Source organism: Lucilia sericata, unplaced genomic scaffold (assembly GCF_015586225.1).
Source record: "Lucilia sericata isolate MDLA Ls3-8-SP2 unplaced genomic scaffold, ASM1558622v1 Contig000289F_arrow, whole genome shotgun sequence".
Classification (NCBI taxonomy): Eukaryota; Metazoa; Arthropoda; class Insecta; order Diptera; family Calliphoridae; genus Lucilia; species Lucilia sericata.
In genome coordinates, this window is record NW_023994314.1 from 27583 (window position 1) to 54234 (window position 26652).

Sequence of the window (26652 nt, forward strand, 5' to 3'; positions counted from 1 at the left end):
TTGTTTGTGTCGAATTTCAACGCTAACGTTAAATAAATTGACCCTAGCCTCCACATATGGGAGCTAGGGTCAATGTGTTTTGATTATACCCTACACCACCATAGTGGGAAGGGTATTATGCGTTTGTGCTGATGTTTGTAACGCATTAAAATATTAGTACTATACCCACCTTAAAGTATACCGATCGACTCAGAATCACTTTCAAGATAATTTGATGAAATTTGGAATACACGTTTGTTTTGACCCAAGGACGAAGCCTATTGAAAATGGTTAAAATTGGTCCATTATTTCACCTCGCATAAAACTGAACCCCCCGAAAATGGCTTTTTAGCTCATAATTATGTATAATATAGATGTATCCCAATGAATCGGAATCGAGGTAATATTGCTTTACTATGAAAAATAAATCACATTTAATATTCATAACTGGTGTAGGGTATCATATGATCAGCCACGCCCGACTATACTTGTTTTTGTCATATCATTATTAGCGAATACTTTGGGAGACAAGAAGTCAAAACGATTTGCGTGATTACTAGCCGTATTGGCGTTACTTCACGGTGGTACTTTTACAATCACAGGGTGAGTTTATTAGACGACCAACCAGCGCACCTTTGTGTATCTTACGCCGGTGGCAATTTTTGTTAATGGTTCTGTCGGTCCATGTACAAGCACTTTGCTCAAGTACCTTGACCATTGTTGCCCCTTTGCTTAACTTTAGAGATGCAAAAACACCACTTCCATTTACAACCACGCAGATTGGATGGCCTCTGTTAACAGTACCTAGAGACATATTCGGTAGACCGAAACACGAATCCTTTAAATTAGCCGAAGACTTGTTCTTATACACAGCGAACACACTGAGGTAAATGTGGTATGAACAGAGTAAACCCTGAACATACCTGGACAAGATAGCTTTCATCCATCACCATTCAACACAGCACTCTTCTCATTCATTCGACACACTCATAGAGAACAACATCCGACACACTCTAGGTATACGGGTGGGTAAGGGCCGCATTACCCTACATTCATCTGTTATTATATAAACTTAACATCAACTCATTTCCAACGCTGTTCTCTCGGCAACAGCATCGAACTTATTTAGATTATACCGTGCATCAGTCTTTTAAACGACATTCTCTTCCCACGAATTTGGGTTGAAACCACAGCCACCAAGTGAACCCCAACGGGACCTTTCCAATAACCGGGACAAGATAAAGTCCGAAACTCTACCCTGTGTCAAATCATTCCAAGGAAATGCCGAAGATACATTTGATCATCACCATTTTATAGTCCCGGCAGAGTAGAGGTACTGGTAGCACCTCTTTTCCCCGGAATTCCAATAACACCAAGATTAGGGTCTTTCATCAAGGTAACATGCTCCCGGGGAGAACTTTGGGAGACAATGTATCAAAGCTCGGTCTAATTTAGGTCATGTTAACTCCTTGTAGTTCTGTTCTATTTATAATACTTATATTAAGTCTTTCATTGCCGACTAGATGTTCGTATTTAAAACAATATATTGTTTCGGTCCCATATGCTTAGACTAGGAAATCATTGATTAAAAAAGGTCTTGTGACTACTAAAATTTTTTTGAGAGGATTCTTATAGTTATTGAGAAATCAAAATGTTTCTGCAATATTTTTATTTTTCCAAACTGTAAATGGGTAAAACATACTTTTTGTAGCATTATTCAACTGTGGATAGCGAAAGTATATGGCTTCCATTGCTTTTTTTAAATGTTTGTTTTTCTTTCAGCTAACTTGTCTGAAACCAAATAAAGAAGTATTCAATTGAAGTTTGATGGGTTAAGTTTTGAGTTTGTATGTCTATCTGTTTGAATTATGTATGCGGGAAATTTTTACGTGTTCGTACCGAAATGGTTACAGAAATGTGAAAATCAAGACAACATAAATTATGTGCGAAATGTGTGTTGGGAATTAAAAAGTTTATGTTTGTTTTCGTTAAATTCCATAGTTTTTAATTTGATTTTATTGTTTGTTACTTTTTTTGGTTGTTGATTAGTTGGATATGACAACATTATCAGCAATATAACAACATATTGTATACCTTGGCAAAAAGTTCATATATAGAGCAGGGGATCTCAACATTTTCCTGGGAGTTTTACTTATTCTGAGAAATTCTATGATTCCTGCCCTAATATTCCAACTTTTTAAACTTGCGTTAGGACTTGACTTAAAATTTCAAAAGTTGCAACTTGTAATAACACCGATTGTGAATCTCTGTTGGTAGTTTGCGTATTTGTTAGAAATTGGGTGGCTTTTATTAATGGTGTGAATAATGTTTTGTTTTTCATTTCATAAAGTAAAATAAACATGAAATCATGTAAAACATCGAGTTCAATGATCTATAACACTATTTCAATTTACAATATTAGATAATACCCTAATAAGGCCATAATGAATTAAACTTTACAACTTACGAAAAGAAGTTAAATTCACTGAAACGGATAATGACTACACGTATGTACATGTTTAATTTACTAATCGTAATCGTTCCTATTGAGAGACTTTTCTAAAGTTTATATTTACCTTATAAGGTATATTAACAGTAAAATACATATTTTCTTTAAAGAAATTTGTTTTTATATTTTATAGAATTAGTAAAACTTTAGCAAAAATAAAAATAAATAAGCTGGAAATTAAAAATGACATAATTACTGCTAATTGTCAACGTAATGACATAAAGTTATTTGTTATTTTCAAAATGTATTTGTTTGCCAGTTTTTTTATTTGTTTTTAATTAATAGCAAATGTTTAAATGTAAAAAAGTGATCAGAATAAATCAATTAGTAAAAATTTTATCAGGAAATGTACTTATTATAAAGAATAGTGACATTAGATAAAACATGAAACTATTCCTAAACTATAGAATTGTAGGCTGTATGTTAAACAGTAAAATGTTTATTACCCTACACCACTATAATGTCAATGGACCTACACCTTTCTTATCTATATATATAAAAATGAAAGTGTGTTTGTATGTATGTTTGTTTGTTTGTGCTTTATAGACTGCTAAACGGCTGGACCGATTTTCCTGAAATTTTCACAGTTTCTTCCTGTATGTCTGGAAGGAACTATAGGCTACTTTTTATGTTGATATTTCAAGTGGGCGACGTTCCACGCCCATATTAAGAAAATATTAAATTAGTATATCTGAGATAATATAACAGCTAGAGTCTTCAAATTTTGTCGGAGCAACTTTAGTATCAATATAATTATTTAAGACAAAAAGTGGGCGGAATAGCATGAGGGGGCGTGGCACCTCCCATATAGATTAAATACAAAAATTCGTTTATCTTGGAAATTATTACAGTTAGAATATTAAAAATTTGCACGAGTAACTTTAAAATCCATGTAAACATTTTGGGAAATAAATTGGCGGACTATCCATGAGGGGAGCAGCAACTCCCATATTAATACACTACAAAAATTAGTTTATCTGGGAAACTAATTGAACTAAATTCTTCAAATTTTACACTAAGAACTTAAATATTCATCTGAACATTTTGGAGAAAAAAGAGCGGACTTTCGTCATGGGGGGCTTGGAGCCCCCATATAAATTAAATAGAAACTATTAGAGCTAGAATCTTCAAATTTTAATTGAAGAACTTTGACATTCATGTGAACATTCAGAGAATAATGGACGGACTTTCAATGGGGAGCTTGGCACCTCACATATGAATTAAATACAAAATTTCGCTTATCAGGGAAACTAATAGAACAAGATTCTTCAAATTTAGCAAGAAGAACTTTTTAGACATATGAACATTTTGAAGAAAAAAAGGCGGATTTTCATCTGGGGGTTGTGAGTTCCCATATGAATTAAATAGAAAAATTCGTATATCTGAGAAACTATTAGAGCTAGAATCTTCAAATTCTACATGAAGATCTTTGACATTCATGTGAACATTTAGAGAATAACGGGCGGACTTTCAATGGGGTCTTGGCACCCCCTATATGAATTAAATACAAAATTTCGTATATCTGGGAAAATATTAGATTTTTTTTAATTTGTCATCAATTACATTAAAATCTTAATTAACGTTCGGAAAAATTGTATCTCTGGAAAACATTACAGTTAGAATCTTCAAAATTATTAAGAAGATTTTTTATTTATGTATATTGCTTTTAAGGTAGCAAAGCACACTGGGTATAGCTAGTTATATATACAACTTTTTTTTAGCTCCACAGTGTTAGCGCGTAATGTGCGTAAAATTAAATACACACTTTGTTTCACCACTAATATGTAGTACTGACACATTGTACATATTTGTGTTGCTTTAAACTTGTACCCGTCCTGCCAGCAGCATCATCATCACCATCTTCATCATGAAAATTAAGCCATATATTTGTAATATTTATAATTTGTTTAAAAAAAAAAATAAATATTTGTTGTGTTTATGGCATTTAACATTTAGCAGCCACATAACATTAATGGTCATTACAACATTTTGTGGTGTGTCCATGTTGGTGTTGGCCTGGGACTGGTTAGTGCCAAACGATTAATTCATTTTGATTTACAGTAAAAATGCCACAAAAATTTAACTAATAAATATAGTCTGACACTTGCATTGAAATGACACTTATTCGATATAGAAAATAAAGAAAAACAGATAGGAAATTATAGCCATATAGGCATGTTCGATCACATGATACCCTACATGAAGTGGAATTATACCGATTTTAAAATGTAAATGGGTCAAAGGTGAAATGTACCAAATTTTAAAAAATTATATTCGAAATTGTAACATGCAGTTTGATTATATAGTTTACAGAGGGTCGGTCAGACGGACATGGCTTTGTTCACTCAAGGAATGATTTTAAGCCGATAGGTATACTTTAAGGTGGGTAATTTTCGGTGAGTTACAAACATAAGCATAAATCTAATATACTCTCCCTACTAAAGTGGTGTAGGGTATAACAAGTAATAATAATATATACTCTTCACCAATTTATTTTGAAATAAATAAATAAATATTTTTTTAAATCTGTTTCTAACTTTTAAAGTAATTTATTTTCATTTAATTGTTTCATTTAATTTACAAATTGTTGAGATATGAGTGTATTTATAGCGTATTCAATGTTTTTGCATTTTCTATGTTATCGGATCACGATATCACCATGCCCCCATACAAGTATTCCCTCGGAATCTAGATTAAATAGTCAGTCAGACTTAAAAATACCAGTATAGTGATGAAATTCGACTTAAGCAAGTTTTATAAGTACCACAATTTTTCAACAAGATTTTATGAATAACGGTCCATAATAGACCCCATAGAAAATTACTCTTATCACGGGCTTAAAAATACCACTTAAGCAATGAAATTCAAAACAAGTTTTGTAGGAACCAAAATCTCTGTACTAAGTTTTATGAAATTCGGCCCATATTTGACTCTACCTCCCATATAAGGCTCGATTCAAAAAATGACCTTAGAGTTCATTGCTGACTTTAAAATGCCAGCATACTGATTAAATTTTACATAAACAAGGTTTATATTAACATTTCCCCCATGTAAGATCCACTTCAGAAAATAACGTTAACTTTAGTAAATGGCAGCTAGTTACGAAATTTGATTCATATAAATGAGTTTTATATTAATCAGCCGTTTTACTATATAAAGTCACCTTCAGAAAATGATTTTAACGCACTTTACTGACTTAATACCCATATACTTAGTAGCGAAATTCAACACGTTATGTGGGAACGCTTATTTGTCTACCAAACTTTATGAAGGTCCTATTCAGAAAATTATTTTGCCGCTTTAAAATGTCGATGTAATGATGAATTTCGACATAAACACGTTTTTTAGGAACTAAAATCTATATTGATGAACCCTTGTATGAAGTCCATATTTTTCTATATAAACCACTATAAAATTTGATAAATGTGAAAAAAAATATTCCTTCATTTCAAGCACAAAGTTTACATGAATAACATGTCGGGCGTATGGAGACGAAAACTTTTCAAGGTTCGCAAAATATCATTAATAAATCTTTGAAAAATTACAATTCATTCTTAAAATTGTTATACATAAATTAGCTAAAAAATATTTGTTTACCAACATTAAGGAAATGTCCATTTATTAAAAATATAACATGAAAATTGTTTTTAAAAAACATAAAAATATACAAGTGGAAGAACTGACTAGGTCTCATATTTTAGCGGCTTAAATTATACATTTTAATATTGGCTTAAATTGTAAGAAGTACATAGATGTCTGTGTATTTATTGTAACTACCACCAAAAAAAGTATATTGAATTTGACATTACATTTGTAACATATTAAAAGCAAAAACTTTATAGAAAAGCTTAAATTAAGCAAATCGAGAAAATTAGTTTAGACCTCTTACAAAGTAATGCATTAAAAAAGTTATTATTTGTAGCACTTAAAGAGTGCAGATTTTGCTCAGAATGACCATCAGTTTGTTTGTCTTTTACTGATGTAATTTGACGTATTATTGAAGAATTTATCATTGACAAATTTAGATGGAATGCAAATCGATGCCATTTTAAAGGCTCAGTTAGTTTCTACGTTGCGCTACGTGGCATATCAGCTGATATATATTTTTATACAAAAACTCAACGACAATCTCACGGCAAAACTAACGACTCGCATAAGTTTCCGTAAGACAAAAATGAGTGAGTAGATTAATCACGTAACGGAACGTAGAAACTAACTGAGCCTTAACACTTTTATGCTGAACGGTATATAAGATTCGGCATTGCCGGATATAAAATATTCTTATTTATTTCTGTTAAATTTTTCAGTTCTCATGTTGTCTATAGTAAAATATTTAACCTGTAGAATTTGCATGTAAATTTTAATTTTTTTGTTATTTTTAAGTCAAACTTTTTAAAACAGTTGTCCATCATAAACGTGACACGCAATATATTAATTATTAAATAAATATTGATCAAACTTGTTTAAAATATGAGAAAATAAAAAACTTTGATTTAATGTTTTTTTAAATGTTTTTAAAAAATTAAGTTAAGAAATTTAATAAAACCTAAAAGATTATACAAAAAGTTGCAAAATATAGATCCCAGATCCATTAAATACCAAACAGTTCAATTTAGAAATTAAGATTTCGCAGTTAGCGACAATTAATGAGGACACTTAATAAAAGTATTCCAAGATTTAATTGGCTTATTAAACTAATTCTACAACATCAAATCAGATAGAATACAGCAATAATCCATTTGTAAAGTATGGGCCTATTTAAGTATCATAGACGGCTGACTGTTTAAGACATGTAAATAAACGCATTTACACTTCCGGCACACTTAAACAATAAACAATACATAATTAAAAAGTGTGGCAAGAACAGGTTTCTTTTAAAATTGCAAAAATCAGCTCAACACCAACAATTATTACATATATAATTAAGGAAAAGAAAGAAAAAACAAAACCAAACACCTGCCTTTTTCATATATGTGCAACCGAGTGTGTTACCATGTAAACTCACTGTTCTTTTGCCACTGCTTCTTTACCATTATTATTGTTATTAAATGAAAACATGCTTTAATTGTTAATGCTAATTAAATAAAAATTTCTTTTAAGATGCCCCTAAAATGACCATCAAATGTTGTAGTGTAAAACGTACGTACAAGTAAACATGTACCATAGAAGTGTTTATGTAAATTACATTCCTCCACGCTCCACTTCTACAAAAGTTGTAAGTTTTAAGCTGAGTAAAGTGATGGATGGACGGACGGACTGGCTGACTGACTGACGGACCAATTCTTCTCTATCTGTTTAACTTTGTAATTTTTTTTATGAATTTTCACTGTTTAGCATTTTCCATTGGTCATTAATTTATTCACGCATATTCATTGTACATATTTGTGTTTTATGTAAATTTCGTTAAATAAAATTTCTCGCAAAAACCCTACGCACAATGGGCAAACATAAAAATTAATTTGTGAATAATATATACGGACTTTAGAAAAGATACTGAACCAAAAGTATCCTTCACTTTCTGTGAACCCTTTACTAAACGTTATTTACATAAGTTCAAATAAATATCTGACTATACGTTTAGAATAACAGATTTATTTTGTTTTAATCTATATTAGCCCACTGTTCTTTGTAGTAAATGTTATATGTGGTTAACATTTACAACAAAGTAGTAGTAGTTAATAAAACTTTCAGTAGCGTAATAAAATTATGTATCTTATAGTTTATTACTTCAATCATCATCACCATCATGAGATTAAATGGAAATAAAAACAAACACTTTTTCACCATAAATTTAAAACATAATAAATATTGAGAGAAATTATGACTTAAGTATTAATAAGTAAGACAATTCGAATATTTATACCCTTTACCAGTACATTTTGCTATGTCGAATCTTAATTATATATCTACTTATTTATATATCATAACAATTTATCAAGGGATTACAGAAGAAATTTTGTCTTATAAACATTTGATAAATTATAAGACCCCTTTACTTTACCCTTTATATCTGAACGATTTTCATATATATATATGTTGATTCAAAATTTATTATCGGTCTATACATTGCACAAGAAATTTTGTCTTATAAACCTTTGATAAATAATAATGAATACGAGCCCTTTACTTTACCCTTTATATCTGAACGATTTTCATATATATATGTTGATTCAAAATTTATTATCGGTCCACCTATTTGGTCCAAATTTGGTTATAGAAACATTATTCTAACTTACGCCTCAATCTTCTTTGAACAAAATGTTTAACACAGAGTTGACAAAATTGGTGAAATTCTATTATCTGGTTTATATACCATTCTATGAATTTGTCTTTGGACTAATATACATTCTATAGATTAGTCAATACACTACTCTAACGTCTATTATATAGACTAGTCTATTGCCTAGTTTATAGAGTAGTCACTTTATATACTACTGCATTGACTAGTCCATAGGGAGGCAATATACTGTATTGTCTATGTACCAATCTGGTAACCAAATGGACTTGTTTATTGACTAGTGGCTAATCTATGAACTGTTAATTTTGATATAAAATTTCCAAAAATTTCGTTTGACGAATATATTTATTATGCGTATCGCCGAATTCCATTACGATCGAAAGTTTAAACATTTTTAAACTATGTATTGCTTAATTAAAACTTAAAAAACAAATAATTAGAAACCATTAGAAAAATGGAATTGTACAATTTTCTGAATAAGTAAAGTCCTAAAATAATTCCACTATCGATTGTATTGAATTCTTTAACAGGCCTGATATTTTATATTTTTGTTAACTATGTACTCTTACACAGAGGGAAAAAGAAATATACACACCTGTAACCAAATTGACCTCAAAGTGTTTATAAAGTATATACATACGTACGACAACACTATGTAATGTTGACAAAGCAACGTTGTCAACATTGCAACAATTCGTTGTCGAAATCTAAATTGTATACACATCCGTTATCTAAATGTTAACAAACGTGGTAAGCTCTCTATTGGCAACGGATTGTTTGTCAATAGTGAGCTTACGACGTTTTTTAACAATTCGTTGTCGAAATCTAAATTGTATACACATCCGTTATCTAAATGTTAACAAACGTGGTAAGCTCTCTATTGGCAACGGATTGTTTGTCAATAGTGAGCTTACGACGTTTTTTAACCTTTAGACAACGGATGTGTATAAAATTTAGATTTCGACAACGAATTGTTGCAATGTTGTTAACATTACATAGTGCTGTCGTACGTATGTATATACTTTGACAACGAATGTTATTGAAAAACTATAAACAGTTTGGTGTCAATTTGGTACCAGGCATGTATATTTCTTTTTACCTCTGTGTACACGTCTATAAACCTTTTAATTTTAGAATCTTTTTGGGATAAAACTAATATTTTGAATAATAATTGTTTTTATAAATTTTCGATTAAATCACTCATTACAGAATTGGTTTAATAACAGAAATTTTATTTGTCAACAAAATCTACGATTACTTTTAATGTATTTAAACGTGTAAATTAAAATAACCAAATTACAGGTGTTTAAATGCAATGAAAAGAGGATCATCAGAGGGAAGTAAAGTTATTTTTACATGAAGATCTATTTCATTATAACATTTAAACAACGTTTTGCGGACAGGTTGTAAAAAATTTAATTAAAATATTATAAATAATGAAATTTAGCTTTTGTATTGTATTAAATTTCTTAACATAAGATAGTTTTATTCCCATTACATCATGAAAACAAGAAATTTAAAATAAATATGACGGTTTATAAGACACTCTATACATATATAAGTATATCCAAAGGGATTTTTGAAAAATTGTTCTATATAGGAGATTCAGTTATTTGAAAACCGATCCTCATGGATTTCGTTTTTGTTGAGATAAGTTAGCTATTAAGTAATGTTATTTATATACTCAAGGAGGACTGATGAAATGCCATCATACATTATTGTTGATATACATGGACAACTCGATTGCGAATTTAAATCTGAGCCCATCCGAAAACTTTACACATGTGCGTGTTACAAACATCAGCATAAATAGATTATACTAAAATGGTGGTGTAGGATATAAATATTAAAGACTACAAAAAGGGAATCCGAAATTAAAATGTATTCCCCAAAGCAATTTGTTGCTGTATTTCTTCATTTTATGTAAATCTTTCTCATTGTCATTGCTTTGAACTAAATTTGTCGGTAAATAAGACAACAACAATATATAAATATTTATACATAATATATACATACATGTGCATGTAGATGACATAATATTTTTGTATTAAGTACATAAATAAAAATTATGTATGTCGGTAAGTAAACAGTAGACCGGCCCCTAAAAAATATGGTTACTTTTGATCTAATTGTGTACTAAACATATTACAATACTCTAAGAAGAGAGAGAGTGACAAAATATAGTCAGGCATAGCCGACCACATGATATCCTACACCAATTATGAGTAAAATAAGTTATGCTTTGTTAGTGGCCTAGAAACAAATATGAACTGATTCATATATGGCCAACTGAGGCCTGATCATTACGAAATTCGGCATGGTCATCAAGATTTGCATAAAACTTTGTTTGTTCGACTATAATAATTAACATAATTATGAGCTTAAAAGCCCAATTGGGTGTTGTATGGGTGCTACACTCTTGGGTCTTTTTTGGTATGTACATGCCAAATTTAATCAAATTAGCTTTAACATTGCGACCTTTACCTTTTACACAAAGTTTACGGATGGACAGGCATGGCTCAATCGATTCAGAAAGCTGCTATGAGCCGATTGGTATACTTTAAGATGGATGAGATACCAACATCAGTACAAAACCCATAATATACATATACTGAAGTAGGGTATAAATATAATTCCAATACAAACCTCCGACCCTAACCTTAATCAACATTTGCAATATTAGGAATCAAAAATCTCAAATTATTTTTTGTGAATTACCCTAATGTACACAAAACTATACTGTACCCCATAATGATAGCAGGTGACAGTGAAAATGTGTATATGTATGACCGAAATTTGTGCAATGGGCACATAGTCTTTTTTTTTTGTTTGCCATTCTACTTTCTAATGCATATGCATGTAGATCTAAAAAAAGAGCACATAACGTAAAATAAAAAAGAATTAAAGAAACATTAGGAATAGTTTAAATAAATAACAAACTGAATATACAACAAATTTGTAGAGATTCTTATGCAAATTATAATTTTTTATTATATTTAATTTACACTAAACAACAATACTGATAGAAATAGAAATTCTTACAGAATTACTTGAGTGAGATGAACGTCGACGTGTAGCAAATGAATAAATACTTAACTGCTATTGTATTTTTGTTATTTTTTTCTCTAAAATGTAAAACAAATTGTCAATACTTTAAAGTATTTAAATTTTTTTCTTTCTCTTGATGTTGCTTTAAATTTATTTAACATTTAAACACCCACCCCACTACCCTTGTTGTAAATAGAACATCGCAAATTAAACACACTTTATTTTTTGTTTACGTGTGCGAGTGACAGACAATTTTGTATACCCTACATTAACATTGGTGTACAACGTTTGAACTAATGTTTAAACATACAAAAATAATGATTGAGATCCACAAAAGTTGTATATTTAAAGACGACCTAGTCATGTTGAGGGGCTGAAATTTTCCTTAATATGTATATAGGCGATTACATATCAAGTGACCCAACTCAAAAAAGGGAGTTTTTTGAAAAAAAAAAAAAAAAAAATTATAAAAAAAATATATAAAATTTTTTTTTGGAAACAATGAAGAAAAGCTCTCTGAACTTAATTGTTGCTAGGACCAATAGCTTAAAAGTTACACTCATTTGAATAAAACCCTGTATGACCAAACTCTCCAGTTTTGACCCCCTCTAAGTCCGGCAGTTCTTGACCGATAGCGCTGAAAATTGTGTCTGGTCTACTATCCAATAGTACTAACATTGGTGCAAATTTCATCATCGGACATAGATTTTTAAAGTTAGGTCACTTGACCCAAGGTTTCTTTGGTTTGGAAAATAGGTATTTCGTTCAAAAAGGACTCCCAGAAAAAAAGTACTTTAAAAAATAATAAAAATTTTTACAAATATGGCCTTTCATAAAAAATCGTAAACAATCTTATAGCCACGAAATTTCAAAAGAGGAAAGACTTAATTAAATTAAAACCTGGATCGGGAGGAAAATAGGTCTAGAAAATATTCATAAGGCAAAATAAGTCTAACAGCTGTTTCGAAGACCACCAAAAGACTTCCATTAGAAAAACAGCGCATATAGTTCAATGCTTTAAGCCTTTATGCGTAGAGCTAAAGCTAATGCTGGGTTGAAGTTGTATAAATTTCAGAAAATTCCAGATCAATTCGGCAAATAACTTAGAACCAAAAAAAAAACATAAAAATTAGTTAAAATTTAAAAAAGTTGCACTTTTTATGTACTGGGAGACTTTTGTCAACTTCCTGGTCAAGATTTTTATGCGGCTGATAAACGAGGTAATGTTAAAGTAGCCAAAAAGCCATTTGCAGTTGTGACAAAACAAGCCAATCATTTGTGACGTAAGGCTCGATAAACACAGACATATATATTACGAAGTGTTTAAAAACCACAGAGTGTCGTCATATTTCTGGACCGATCTCTCATCATGCTACTATGGAAAATAGCCTATTAAGTGATATTTAAAAACGACAATTTTGTTCAGAAGAGGCAATCAATAAAACTATTCAAAACTTCGACCTGTTGGTGTTGTGTGTCGCAGGTCATGTCCGACTTTAAACGTCAGTGGACCACCTAGTCAAGGGAAAAGGTAGATACATTTATGGCAGAATTTTCGGAAAAAGTATATACATTTATAAATACCGAGTAATATAGCAATATTTAAATGTTAAATGGCTTTGTACGAGAGAGCAAACATATTTTTAACTAAATGAGAATTATATGTTAGAATGGGAATTTTGAATTATGTAAGAAATAAGATTGAATTAAGTTAGAAATGAGATTAAAAAAGATTCGTTATATGTACTTGAATCGTTGATGATTTTTTTCTACCGATTTGTTTAATCAACCCCAACGTGTAATTATTTTAAGAATGAGTTGTTTTCGGCTAAAGTTGAGAAAAATAAAGTTAAAATTAATATGCGACTTTTCTATCTGTGTGTCTATATAAGATTCGTCATAACCGAATGTAACACTCTTACTTTTATATTATGTTTTTCGCTTTTAAATTCCTCAAGTGGTGGTAGTAATGGTGTCTCATAATTATATTCGCTGGTGCTTGTGCGACGCTGGTCGCTTCTGCCTCTACCATTCAATTTTTACTTTGTCTGTTGGACAGTGTGGTAAGCATAAAATTGCTGTACAATTATTTTGTATGCCACAAAATAATCAATGAATTGTACACAAATTGATGGGTAACTTACAGACTGTTGAAGGAGTTGTTTCATTTTTAAATTAATAATTAATATAAAATTTTATGTTGAAAGTTTCTTAAATTTCGAGCTTTTATTGAGTGTGTGTCCATATGCAAAATAGATTAGACTTCCTAAATCTCTTAATGTTTGCTAGAGATCAACAGGTTGTCAATTGTAGGACTAAATTACATTATAAATTTATTGAAAATTTGGCAAAATATTGGAAATAAACACTTAACTACCTCAAAAATAAATAAAATTGTAATTGTTTGGAAATAATAATTGCATTCTTTCAAAAGTCTGAGTGGAGATTACTAACCTGAGCCCTCTTTTAGATTTGACAAAAAAATATACATACATATGTACATATACACATGTAATTATACATCCATATGTACTTATGTATGTATTTGTATATAAAAAAAGAAGCCAACAAAAGCAGTTTATGAGTGTATCTACTTCTTATTGCTCCATACCACATCCATATAGTCCAAGTTAACGCACCCTCTTTAAGGGTTCGAATGAATACGCCACAACACGAACTCATAAATTTAAAATCATCAACATTAGATACATTTTATATTAAAGCACAAAAACACCAAAAAAAATTCAACAAAACAAAAATACAAAAACATATATCGTTAACATTATGGATCTCAGGGGATGGGTGTTTTATGAACAAGAATTGCTACCCCTATAAGAAAAAAAGCAAATGAACTTTAGAGAAAGCTCTTTTATAAATTAATTGCTTATTGTTGTTCTCTCTACAATGTGTAGGGGAAACATTTTGGAATAAGCTTTAAGAGAGTAAATGAAATAATTTAGTACATACGACTTTTATAGAAAAACTTTTAAGGGGAATTGTTAACTAAACATTTTGGGGTGGTTGTCTTTGCTAGTATGCTTTTACTATATTTGAATGCATAAAGAGAAAAGCTCTTTTAAAACAAACGTTATTTTTTCTGTTATTTAAATTGTATTGCTTTTTTATATTAAACTAATTTTTCTCTTTTTTATTGTTACAGGTTTGTGCTGGCAACTAGATATAATTTATTTAAAATTCTGTGTTTGGTAAGAAATGGCTTCAAAATATATGAATTTAGTGAATATATAATAGATTTGAAAGATATATTTTAGAATAAAAAAACAGACATTTGACGATAAATTTCAATTTTTTTAGGAAATTTTCTGAGGTTGCTTTAGTTTTTGCTTATATCTCCGTTATTTATGGACTGATTTTGCAGATTTTAAATAGGAAACTTCTCGAAACCATGCCTTATAGAATTATTAAAGATTTAAATCCCATAGTTACTTGGGGCCTTTAAAAAATTAATTTTTACAGATTTACAGACGGACAACGCATTCAAATTGAAACATGTAAAAACGAACGTATTTTTGAGGTTTCTTTTTAAAAAGTCCTTGTTATACCCTACACCCCTATAGTGGTGAGGGTATTATGCGTTTGTGCAGATGTTTTTAACACCCAAAAATAAAGTATACCAATCGGCTGAGAATCACTTTCTGAGTCGATTTAGCTATGCCCGTCTGTCTGTCTGCCTCTCTGTGTGACCATGTAAACTTTTTGCGCACTCTACAGGTCTTAATGTTCAAGATAATATGATGAAATTTGGCACATACTCTTCTCCCAAGGATGAAGTCTATTGAATCGGTCCATTATTTCGCCTAGCCCCCATACAACCGTATTCCTCGAATGAGGCTTTATGTTAAATGATAGAGAATATCTACAAAAAACGGTAAATTTTAGTTTTATATAATTTAAAAAGGTCCTGCCAATTTTCGTAATCATAGGGCCTCGTTTGACCCTAGCAAAGTCCCCTTCAGAAAATGACTTGAAGGTGAAAATTCACTTTTAAACACTAGTATCATGATGCAACCCTACATAAATGGAGTGTAACACATTATTTATAGAAGTCCCCTCATGACCTCAAAATTGTATGATTAGACCATAGGCATACTGAACTAAAATTTGTCTATATTTCACATTTCTCAGATGCTTTTGTCTCCTAAATTTGATATGAATAATATATTAAGGTGGAAATGGAACTAACACTAACGTAGTACTAGTTCTTGGCAAAGACCCAGAAGAATTTTGGATCCTTTTAAAAAGAAATGAAATATAGTTTAAAAGTACATTCGGATATGTCTTTATATGACAATCAGGACCAAGAAGCAGCTATACGTACGTATATATTTTGAACTCAATGAAATTTGGTAAAGTTGTTAGTACACAAGTAAATACACAACAATATTTATTTAGTATTGTGTCCTTAAACCATATATACAATTGTCTGTCTGACAAAAAAGAATATATGTATAAAACTGAGAAATCCTTAACCTTAGATACGCAGTAAATAAATTCAATAAAAACAATTTTTGTAACAGTTGTTACGCGTGATATTTGGTTACTTTACTTGCATGTTGTTCACCAATTAGTAAATAAGAAAAGAAATACATACAGTAATAAAATAAAATAATATAAAACTGAATAAAAAATGTTTTCACCGATTTAAGAGTTCCCTATTGGACGCTACTATGATATATCTCTGACAACCTGAACTTTGAATATTGGGTTTCTTAATTGAAAAAAAAAAAAACAAATTAAACAAAATTTGTATTAATTCATTATTTAGTGCCGTTAGTGCCATTCATAGATATTAAGGTATTACCAACAACTTCTGCCGAACTTATTAAGAGAACTAATACATCCTTTAAAGTGTAGTGAACTGCTAAGTAAAGAATAATTTTATTTTCCTAAACTGACTATGACAATGACTTTCATGTTTCATTTGGTAAAAAAAAACTTTAAGAAAACAACAATAAAACAACTCAAAAACAAAACTATTAGACACGATGTTCTGAAATAAAGATGATGTTATTTATTATACGCATTTCTTAAAAAAAAACTATACAAATATTCAAATTTGATGTTTTTGTCTGTTGAACCAGACATTCGAATTGATAATGAAATATTCAATAAAAAAAGATAAATTTAATAATTTAGAGCAGTTTGTGGTAATATAAAAAATAATTACATATTTGTAGTTTATATTTAAATACAATTTATTAAACCCCAGAGAGTTATTGCAAAGTATCCGCAGATATTTTTTGAAATATTCTTATGAAGGTGGACTCATTTCAAATAATGATGGCAATTTCAAGCAATTTCAAGAATTTTCTTTGGTTCATCAAGCAAAGTGAATGAAGTACCAGAGTCAAAACAAAATACAAATTTGAAATCTAATCCATAACTTTTGATATCTACTGTCAATATTATAAAATATTGCTTAATCATTATAACTCTGACTTTTGATTTTCAGTTTGTAAGACAACCATATTCGTCTGCCTTTCTGTTGAATGCATGATAGAATCTTAATGGAGAGAGCTAGAAGTCTGAAATTTTCCATCAATATTATCTATTTATAAGGGCTATATCTTGTATTTGTACACAGAGGGAAAGGAAATATACACGCCTGGTACCAAAGAGTTTATAATTTTTCAATAACATCCGTTGTCAAAGTATATACATACGTACGACAATCCTATGTTATGTTGACAGCGCAACGTTGTCAACATTGCAACAATTCGTTTATACACATCTGTTGTCTAAATGTTAACAGACGTGGTAAGCTCAATATTGGCAATTGTTTGTCAATAGTGAACTTACCACGTTTGTAACGTACGTATGTATATACTTTGACAACGGATGGTATTGAAAAATTATAAACAGTTTGGTGTCAATTTGGTATCAGGCGTGTATATTTCTTTTTCCCTCTGTTTAGGGATTTCGATGGTTACCGTTTTGGCTAAAGACAATAAATCATTTTTTGTAATCTATAGTTGTTTCAAGCGTTAAGATATCTCGCAAAGAACGAAGATTTTTATCTTGTGATTACACATTTTTTAAAGTCGACAGATTGGACTTTCAGATAATATAAGAAAATTTTATAAATAATGATGTCTTCATGCTGTTAGAAGGTCCTAAATATGAACGAATTAAATGACTAAAACATAATGTGATAGATGAATTTTGAGTGCAGATTCGGAATCAGTATGATCATACAATAATCAGTATCTGATAATACAACTCAGTATAGATCTAAAGTCATGTTGATCTAAATGCCATGAGGACCGGTCCACAAACTTTCAACATAGGTTTTTTACATGTAGGACCTGTCCTAGAAATAGGTAAACTTAAATTCCTAATTTTCTCAATCCTTGACCGCTATGACGAACTAAATTATCGAAAAAATAAGATTTTTATCTTGTGATTACACATTTTTCGACAAATTGGACTTTCAGATAATATAAGAAAATTTTAAAATATGAACGAATTTGATGACAAAAACATAATGTGATAGATACATTTTGAGTCCAAATACGGAATCAGTATGATTATACAATAATCAATATGTGATAAATAAAGCAAACTGTTGACGAAAGGATTGTTCAATTAAGACCAAAGGTTGAGCTAAATGCCAGGTCCTCCACTTTTACATGGAGGACCTGTCCTAGAAATAGATAAACTAAAATTCATGATTTTTTCAAGCCATGAACTCTATGACGAACTAAATTAGATCTCAAACATGTTTTGTTTTATTAACTCCATTTGAAGTAATTTCAATTGGTATACTTCCCCTTCTATAACTAAAAAGAAAATCAGGTCTTTAAGATTTGTTAACCTATTTCTTATTCTGCATTTTATTCCTTTTCGTTTCGTCTTAACATTATGAACCCAAAACTAAAAAAAAAAATATTTACATGTGTTTGTATTTAAATATTTTTTTCTTAACTGCCATAGTAATGAATTACATTTTTCTCATACTTTATTTATAACAAAGGAAATATATATTTACGAAAACTATACCTTATTTATATATGAAGGGAAAAAAACGTGATAAACAATTGTTTTGTTTTTTTTATTTATTTCTTACTATCGATAGTAGTATTATTTTTATTTACATTGAACTGCGCAAGGACATAATTTCTTTTTTATTTTAAGTTAATACGTGTATTGTATACATAGTTTCTTTATTTTTTTTATACTTCACTTTAGTTTACTTTTGTTTTACCGCTGTAGTTGTTTTTGTTGATATAATTTAGCTATTAGTGTTTAAAAATATTCGAATAATAGTGCAGTGGATTAGTTCGGACTAAAAAATATAAATTGTTTTTACAATTTAAACATTTCGATTTATAAAAGTTTTTGGATCTAAGGATGTCATTAAAAAAGTAGTTCTGAATCTACTGAAAAATAATGTATATCATTCGGAGATTATATTTCATCGAAATTAGATCCAAATGTCTTGGGAACGATCTTATTTCAGACTATACATACCTAAGGAACTCTAGTTGGAAAATCCTAAGGAACTATGTCCTGAAAACAAAGTTTCTGAACATTGCATGATAATTCCTTTCATAGATCGTTATATAATGTTTTCCACCAACATTTTTCATGAACTGGAGCACACAACAGACATGATAGCGGCTTGGGTGCATTTTTTTGGATAAAGTTTTTAACATCCAGACAGATGATCTGACGGACATGGCTAGATCGTTTTAGAATCTAATAAAGAATCAGACTATTTTGCTGGGTCTACGACAAACATTTCGATGTGTTATTCAATAAATTATAGGTTTTAACTAAATTTTTTAGTCAGTAATACATCTGTGATTTTCAGATATTTAGTTTCAACAGACACTAATCGCTTTCACTATCTACTACAGAAGTTTGCAATAATGTTGAAGCCGCTTGCTTACTTGGTTCAATTGTGGACCGAAGTCTTCAGAACTTGAAAGATTTCTAATAACAAATAATTTTTTTAATTTTATCTTAATTCCATCACATTTGGACAATTTATTAACAAAAAAACTGATTATCTGTAAGAGGAGGTATGCTCTATTATGGACCGATTCTTATAAAATTTAGTACAATGATTTTGGTTCCTATAAAACTTGTTTGTGTCAAGCTTTATAGCTATACTTAAATTTTTAAGACAGTTATAGTGTTAAAGTCATTCTGGAGTTGGCTGGATGGATCCAATATGTACCGATCCTCATGAAGAATGCCAGAGTGATTTATAAGAGTTGTTTCATTGCTGTATTGGTATTTTTCAGCCGGTTTGAGCTTTAGTCATTTTCTTATATGAATAAGAACTGGGATCAATTATAGACCGACTTTTATAAAATTTAGTAGAGATTTTGGTTCTTATAAATCTGATTTGTGTCGAATTTCACCGTTATACTGATACATTACAGTTAAGAGCATTAAAATAACATTCTGAGGCAGACCTTATATGGGTTGTAGTTTCAATTATAAACCGATCATCATATAATTTTATAGATAGATTTGGGTCCTAAAATACTTGTTCGTGTCGAATTTCACCATTAAGTGTAAAGTCATTTTCCGAATTGTATTTTATACGGTGGGCTTGTTAAATACATTTTAAATAAGAAGCTAACTGCTGCAATATAGAAATTTCTGCTCTCTCGTTTCAATCGATTAGGCCATTTTTCAACAGATAGACAGACGTGAATAGATCGTCTTAGAATATAATCTGGTCTATGATCAATATTTTGATGAATTACTAAATGGTAAAATCAATATACCCTCCATTTTTTTATGTCAAATTATTTTTTATTCAAGAAAATTGTGAAGGAAATATACATATATCTACACTGAAAAAAATCCATGCCTAATATATACGAAAAATGTCGTACATTGTAAAGGGTTTTATTAAATAATATTTCGTATTATACACGAAATTTTTGTAAATATTACGAAAAGATAAGTTACGAAATTTTTTTTCGTAAAGTTGAGCATGGATTATTTTCAGTGTACATACTTATATATTATCAATTGATTACACTGTCCAGCAAAATTCGAAACACAGAGACCGAAGTATACTGTATAAAGGATTGAGCAGCCCTGATTTCAAATCTGGCCTCACATCAGGTCTTCAAAATATCGTGTCACAAAGTTTGAAAAAAACCGTTATTGTCCATATCTGAAACGCTGTAACAGCGCAAAGATGCCTAAAGATCTTAAAGTCCAATTAATCCTTTAAAAAGTATAGTTTGGTCTCTGGGTTAAAAATTGGTTGGTCTGTGTTATCAACGAATACTTTTTACTTTTAAAATTAATCAACCATCAATTATGTCAGCTAAATTTTAAATACTTTTCGCAATTAATTTAAGATTTTATTAAATAATTTGTTCCGCTATTGCCCAAAATTTAAATTATTTGAGCTTTTTAATAAGTAACCATTTAACCAAAATAAAATATAAACTTTTACTCCACTAATAAGGCAGGGCAGGCAGGTATTAAGTATGTGTGGAAACACTACCACAACCCCTATTTAGTTAAATAATTTCCTTTAGTAAAATAAAATCAAAATATATAATAAAAACCGTGAAAAGAAAACACATTTACCAAAACAAATCCAACTAAAACAAATACAAAAATAAAAAAATATAAAAAAATTAGTTTAATTCTAAGAATTTCTTAGACAAAAATAAAAATATAATAGTGAACTTTGCTTCAGTTGAGTTTTAACTCTTCACCTAAACAGTCAGTAGTGTGTACGATAGAAACGTATTAACGAAAAAAGTGTTATTTTTGTGAAAATAAGTTTAAATTGAAATAATTGAGTTTTGGTTTTAGAAAAGGTGTTTTTTATTTTACCACAAAGTGCAATATCCTTATGGAGTTTATAAAAAGTTATTGCCCTTTGTCCAGTGTGATTGAAAGACAAAAAAATCGATAAATTTGCATTCATTTATTTCGTTTTATATATTTTTAATTCTGTTGTATTTGTTGTTGAACTATTGCGTGTGAGACTTTTGTACTGTGAACTGACCAGTTGCATGATACAAATTTGTTACAACAATTTTTTTTTTCAGTTTTCGTTTTTAGTTACAAATTCTATTTTTAGTATTGTGAAGTATTATGGCTTAAATATTTGAAATGTAGCACAAATTGTATGCGTTACTAGAACTTTTTTATTTAATTAATTATTTAAAATAGTACGCGTTACAACAATAATAAGTAATTAACCTATTTAATGAGGACATAAATATTTGAAAATGTCGTTTTTCCTAATTTATCTATCCATGGACGTAAATAAACTTTGATCTCCCTGATAACGAAAAATAGTGAACACAGGAAATATCTAGAAGATTGACAGCAGAAGTACATATACATACATATGTATTTGAGATTCTTATTAAATGCAAGTTGCGTGCAATGAATAATAAGCCGGCTACAAACAGTTGATTGATATACATGCATACATACGTATGTATGTATGAATATTTCTTTATATACAAGGATTTTAGAGAAATAACAAATATTTAATATTTAATTTATTTAACTAAATGGTCAACCTATACAGGAAATGAAGGCGACTTTTTATTTCGAAATTTTATATAGGCGAGGTGCCACTCCCACATTCAAATAAGGCATTAATAGTCGCATATCTCAGAAACTCCGACACCTATAGAACTCAAATTTTGTACGGACAACTTTGCGTAAACTGGCCATAGTGAACGTAGTACTATCAATATAAACATAATATCAAACTAGTATATCTAAGAAAATATAACAGGGTAAAGTGGGCGTGTCTGAGAAAATATAACAGTTAGAGTCCTGAAATTTTGTCGGGGACACTTTAGTATTAATATTTAAAATAAAAATGGGCTTAGCATATTTTAAAAATAATTTATTAGCAATAGAGGGCGTGGGGCACCTCTTTCATATAAATTTAAAGTTCGCATATTTTGGCTTTAGTGAGCCTATCAACCAACTCCCATATAAATTAAATACTAAAATTCGTATATCGGAGAATCTATCATAAAAATGACAAGTAGGAAAGAATATTCGGACATGGCCTATTATATGATACCCTACACCATGAGTATATTTTAAAAATTATTTTTTTTTTTTTAAAGAAACTTTTATGTTGAACTTTACCTTAATTCCGATGTATTTAAGCAATTTATTGATGAAAATCTAAATTTCTAAAAGTGGTTTTATATGGTAGTTAGGTTCAGATATGGGCCGATCCTCAACAAATTAGGAGGAGGGATGTATTTTTATATAAAGGTTCGACATGACTGAATTTTATCGCTATACTAAAGTTATAAGTCAATTTTTGGACTTTTAAGTTTGAGGGGAGTTTGTATTGGGGCTAGGGTCAAAGGACGGCCGATCATTATACAAATCGGCATGTCAATTTGGAGAGATAGTAGTATATAGTAGTATATTTGACGTAGTTATGAGTTAAAAACCCCAAATCGGAAGGTCAGGTTGTATGGGGGCTAGGTGAAATAATGGACCGATTTCAACCATTTTCAATAGGCCGAAAAATACATATGGTCCAAATTTTATCAAAATATTTTGAAAATTGTGGCCTGTAGATTGCCAGCCGGACGGACATGTCTTAATCGACTCAGTGCAACTTTGTGAGATTTATTATTGGCTGATCGTTTGAATCTTGGGAGTCTATTTGACTAGTCTTTGGATTAGTCTAAAAACTAGACTATTGTTTGGACTAGCCTATTGTTTACATCTTTTATAAGAAAATGATTATTTACGAACACATTTTCATGGAATCTTAGCAAAATCGATATAAATTTGAAAACATTGCCGATCATATTTTAGAGATCAATAGTTACAGTGTTTGACAGAGAATGGTTTTCTTATAATAAATCAATTATATGCAACAAACTGATTTTCTGATTTGTGAGTTTGTTTGAAGTCTATTGTCGCCTAAATGTCTAGACCGATTTTATTGAAATTTTCACAAAGTCTGGAAGTAACTGTGGACTACTTATTATCTTGATATTTAAAGTAGGCAAAGTAACATGCCCAATGTAAGTATTAAAAGTCGTCTATTTCAGAAACTGCTACAGTTAGAGTCCCCAAATTTAGTATGGGCAACTTTGAAATCGATATGAAGAATTAGGGGGACTAGGTATAGCAGGCATGGTACTTCCCGTAAGTTATATTAGTATTTCTCAAAAAATATATAAGTTGATTTTGCCACTTTAGTATCAATATGAATATTTAAGACAAAAATTAACGGATTAGCAATAGAGGGCGTGGCAATTTCCATATGAATTAAATACAAAAATTCATATAACTTAGAAAGTGTTAGAGCTAGAATCCTTAAATTTTGGAAAATTGGGGGCGTGAAAACCTCCTATAATTAAGTACAAAAATTCTAATATTTGGGAAACCATTAGAGATAAAATCACTAAAAATATTTGGAAAATATGAAAAATGATAGGTTTTTGTTTATATTGTTTTTAGGGTAGCGAAGCACACTGGGTAAACTAGTCAATTATAAAACTCAACATAGACATAATATGAATGATTTCAGTGAACTTAGAACTAAGTACAAAAGTTGGATCATGACACTAAATTTCCCATGTTATGTATTATAAATAATAAATAGTTCTAATCACTACATTGTCCTTCTTTTCAATAGTAGTCAGTGTGGACTACGTTATATTTATTTTTTATATAGTAATGTGAAAATTATTAATATCACGCCTTACAAATAAATTTATATTCAATTAAAGTATAAATAGCTATTACTGAAAAAGTTTATGTTGAAAAGTTTACACAGGAAATTCTAAGTTTAGATGAATGTATCTAACATTTAAATCAAAATAGAAAACCAAGTTATAAATACATATATACTACTTTTTTGCATAACATTACTTTATTCATTTTAATAGTCAAATGCTTTTGACAATAGTTGAAGATTTCAATGAAAAAATGTTAAGAAAAAGTTAGGTTGACCCACAAAACATTTCATTTTAATAACGCTAAAAAAACATTTTTTTGCAGTCATATTTTACCTTAATAGTTCATTTTTAGTTTGTTAAATAATATTCAAATTGAAATTCATAATAAAGTCGTTACATTTATGTCTGTTTTAGATCGTTATCGAACGAAGTTATGACCAAATGCAAATATTTATAATGTAAAATGTTGATTATAAACTTAAAGGACTTAAATAATGACGACTAAATGAACATGAAAACTATGAGCATTCAATGAATACCAGTGGCCATAACTGTTCATAAGGAATGTAATAAATTAAAATGAAATTTTAAACTAGGTTAAATGGCAATAAATGAGTATTGTACTTGTATTTAGAAAAAGTAATTAGTTAACATTTTTTTAAAGAAATTGCTAGGAATAAACTTTTAGTGATATTAAAACGAAAATAAAAAACTTATTTTGTTATTTAAAAATGCCACAAAAATATTTTGAAAATCCCTCGGATGTATATCTAAGAAGTCCGATATAATTATTCGTAGCTTTTGATTCAGTCAAGAACTTTTTGCAAACCCTGGCCCACCTTTTTTAACATTGGGCAATATTTTGAACCGATTCTATGCATAACGAAATTTAATACATAAAAAGGTGTTCCGTTCAAATTTGGACGCACTTTACTTTGAATGTCCAAAATTTCTAGCTATTGGCTTTCAGATTGAAAAACCCATGCAATTGGCCTTTGACTTCCACAATTTATAGATTAAGATTTCAGCGATATCTATATATTTATATAAAAATTAATAGGTGTTTGTATGTTTGTTTGTTTGGACTTTATAGACAGCTAAACGGCTGGACCGATTTTTCTGAAATTTTCAGTCTAAATGGAACTATAGGCTACTTTTTACTTCAAAATTTAAAAGTTGCATATCTCAGAAACTGCGAAACCTATGGTCTTCAAATTTTGTATGGAAAACTTTGACATCCATATGAACACATGAGGATGAAATGGGCAGCGTGTCTATCAGGCATGGGGGGAATGACTACATTTTCAATTACAATTACATTTAAAATAATTGTAATTGAAGTTTATCCAATTACAATTATATGTAATTGTAATTGAGGTTCCGCCAATTACAATTACTTTTAATTGTAATTGAAGAATTTCAAGTTACAATTACTTGTAATTGTAAATTTTGTTCCTTATAACTACATGTAATCTTGTAATTAGTAATACCTAAATTACAATTACAAAAATTTTGATTGGAAACTTCAATTGCAATTACAAGTAATTGTAATTGGCAAAACTTCAATTACAATTACAAGTAATTGTAATTGGTCAATTACACATTACAAGTAATTGTTATTGGAAAAACTTCAATTGACCATGTAGTGAATTACTTTATGTAATCATTACCCCCCATGCCTGGTGTCTACAGTGGGCGTGGCACCTCCAATATAAAGATAATATTAAATTAGTATACATATCTGAGAAAATATAAATAGAGTACTCAGGAGAGGTGGCCTGTCACCTCCATATGACTTAAGTGTAAATATTCGTATATCTGGGAAACTATTTGAGCTGGAATCTTAAATTCTGCACGAAGAATTCATATGCCAAATTATTACCCAAATAATTTGGCGGACTTTAAATAGGGGTTTAGTACCTCCCTTATGAATTAAATATAAAAATTCGTATATCTGGGAAACTATTAGAGAAGTTAGAGTTGGAGAGGGTAGCAAAGCACACAAGGTATAGCTAGTGTTTTATATTATTTGAACTATAATATTCTGAAAATATTTTATTTAAAATATACACCAGTAAATAACTAAGACGCATTCGCTAAAATATTTAACAAAATGCGTTTTAAGGCGCATTTTCAGACTATGTTATCAAAAAAGTCGCAAATTATCAAAAATGTTCTTTGTTCACCAACAT

At 29.8% G+C, this 26652-nt stretch overlaps 1 protein-coding gene across 7 annotated transcripts in view; it reads left to right on the top strand.

Annotated features, from left to right (window-relative positions):
* Positions 1-26652, top strand: part of LOC119603297 (microtubule-associated protein 2) — a 72055-nt gene that overhangs the window by 12381 nt on the left and 33022 nt on the right. For 2 of the 7 annotated variants that reach the window (XM_037955294.1, XM_037955292.1), the window contains exon 1: positions 21504-21595. The exons of 1 other annotated variant lie outside the window; for it this stretch is intronic. The gene's annotated coding sequence lies outside the window, so the exon portion shown is untranslated. Of the gene's footprint in view, positions 1-21501; positions 21596-26652 lie in introns of those variants that run through there. 4 more of the 7 variants (XM_037955290.1, XM_037955291.1, XM_037955293.1 and 1 more) reach the window with 4 other exon arrangements.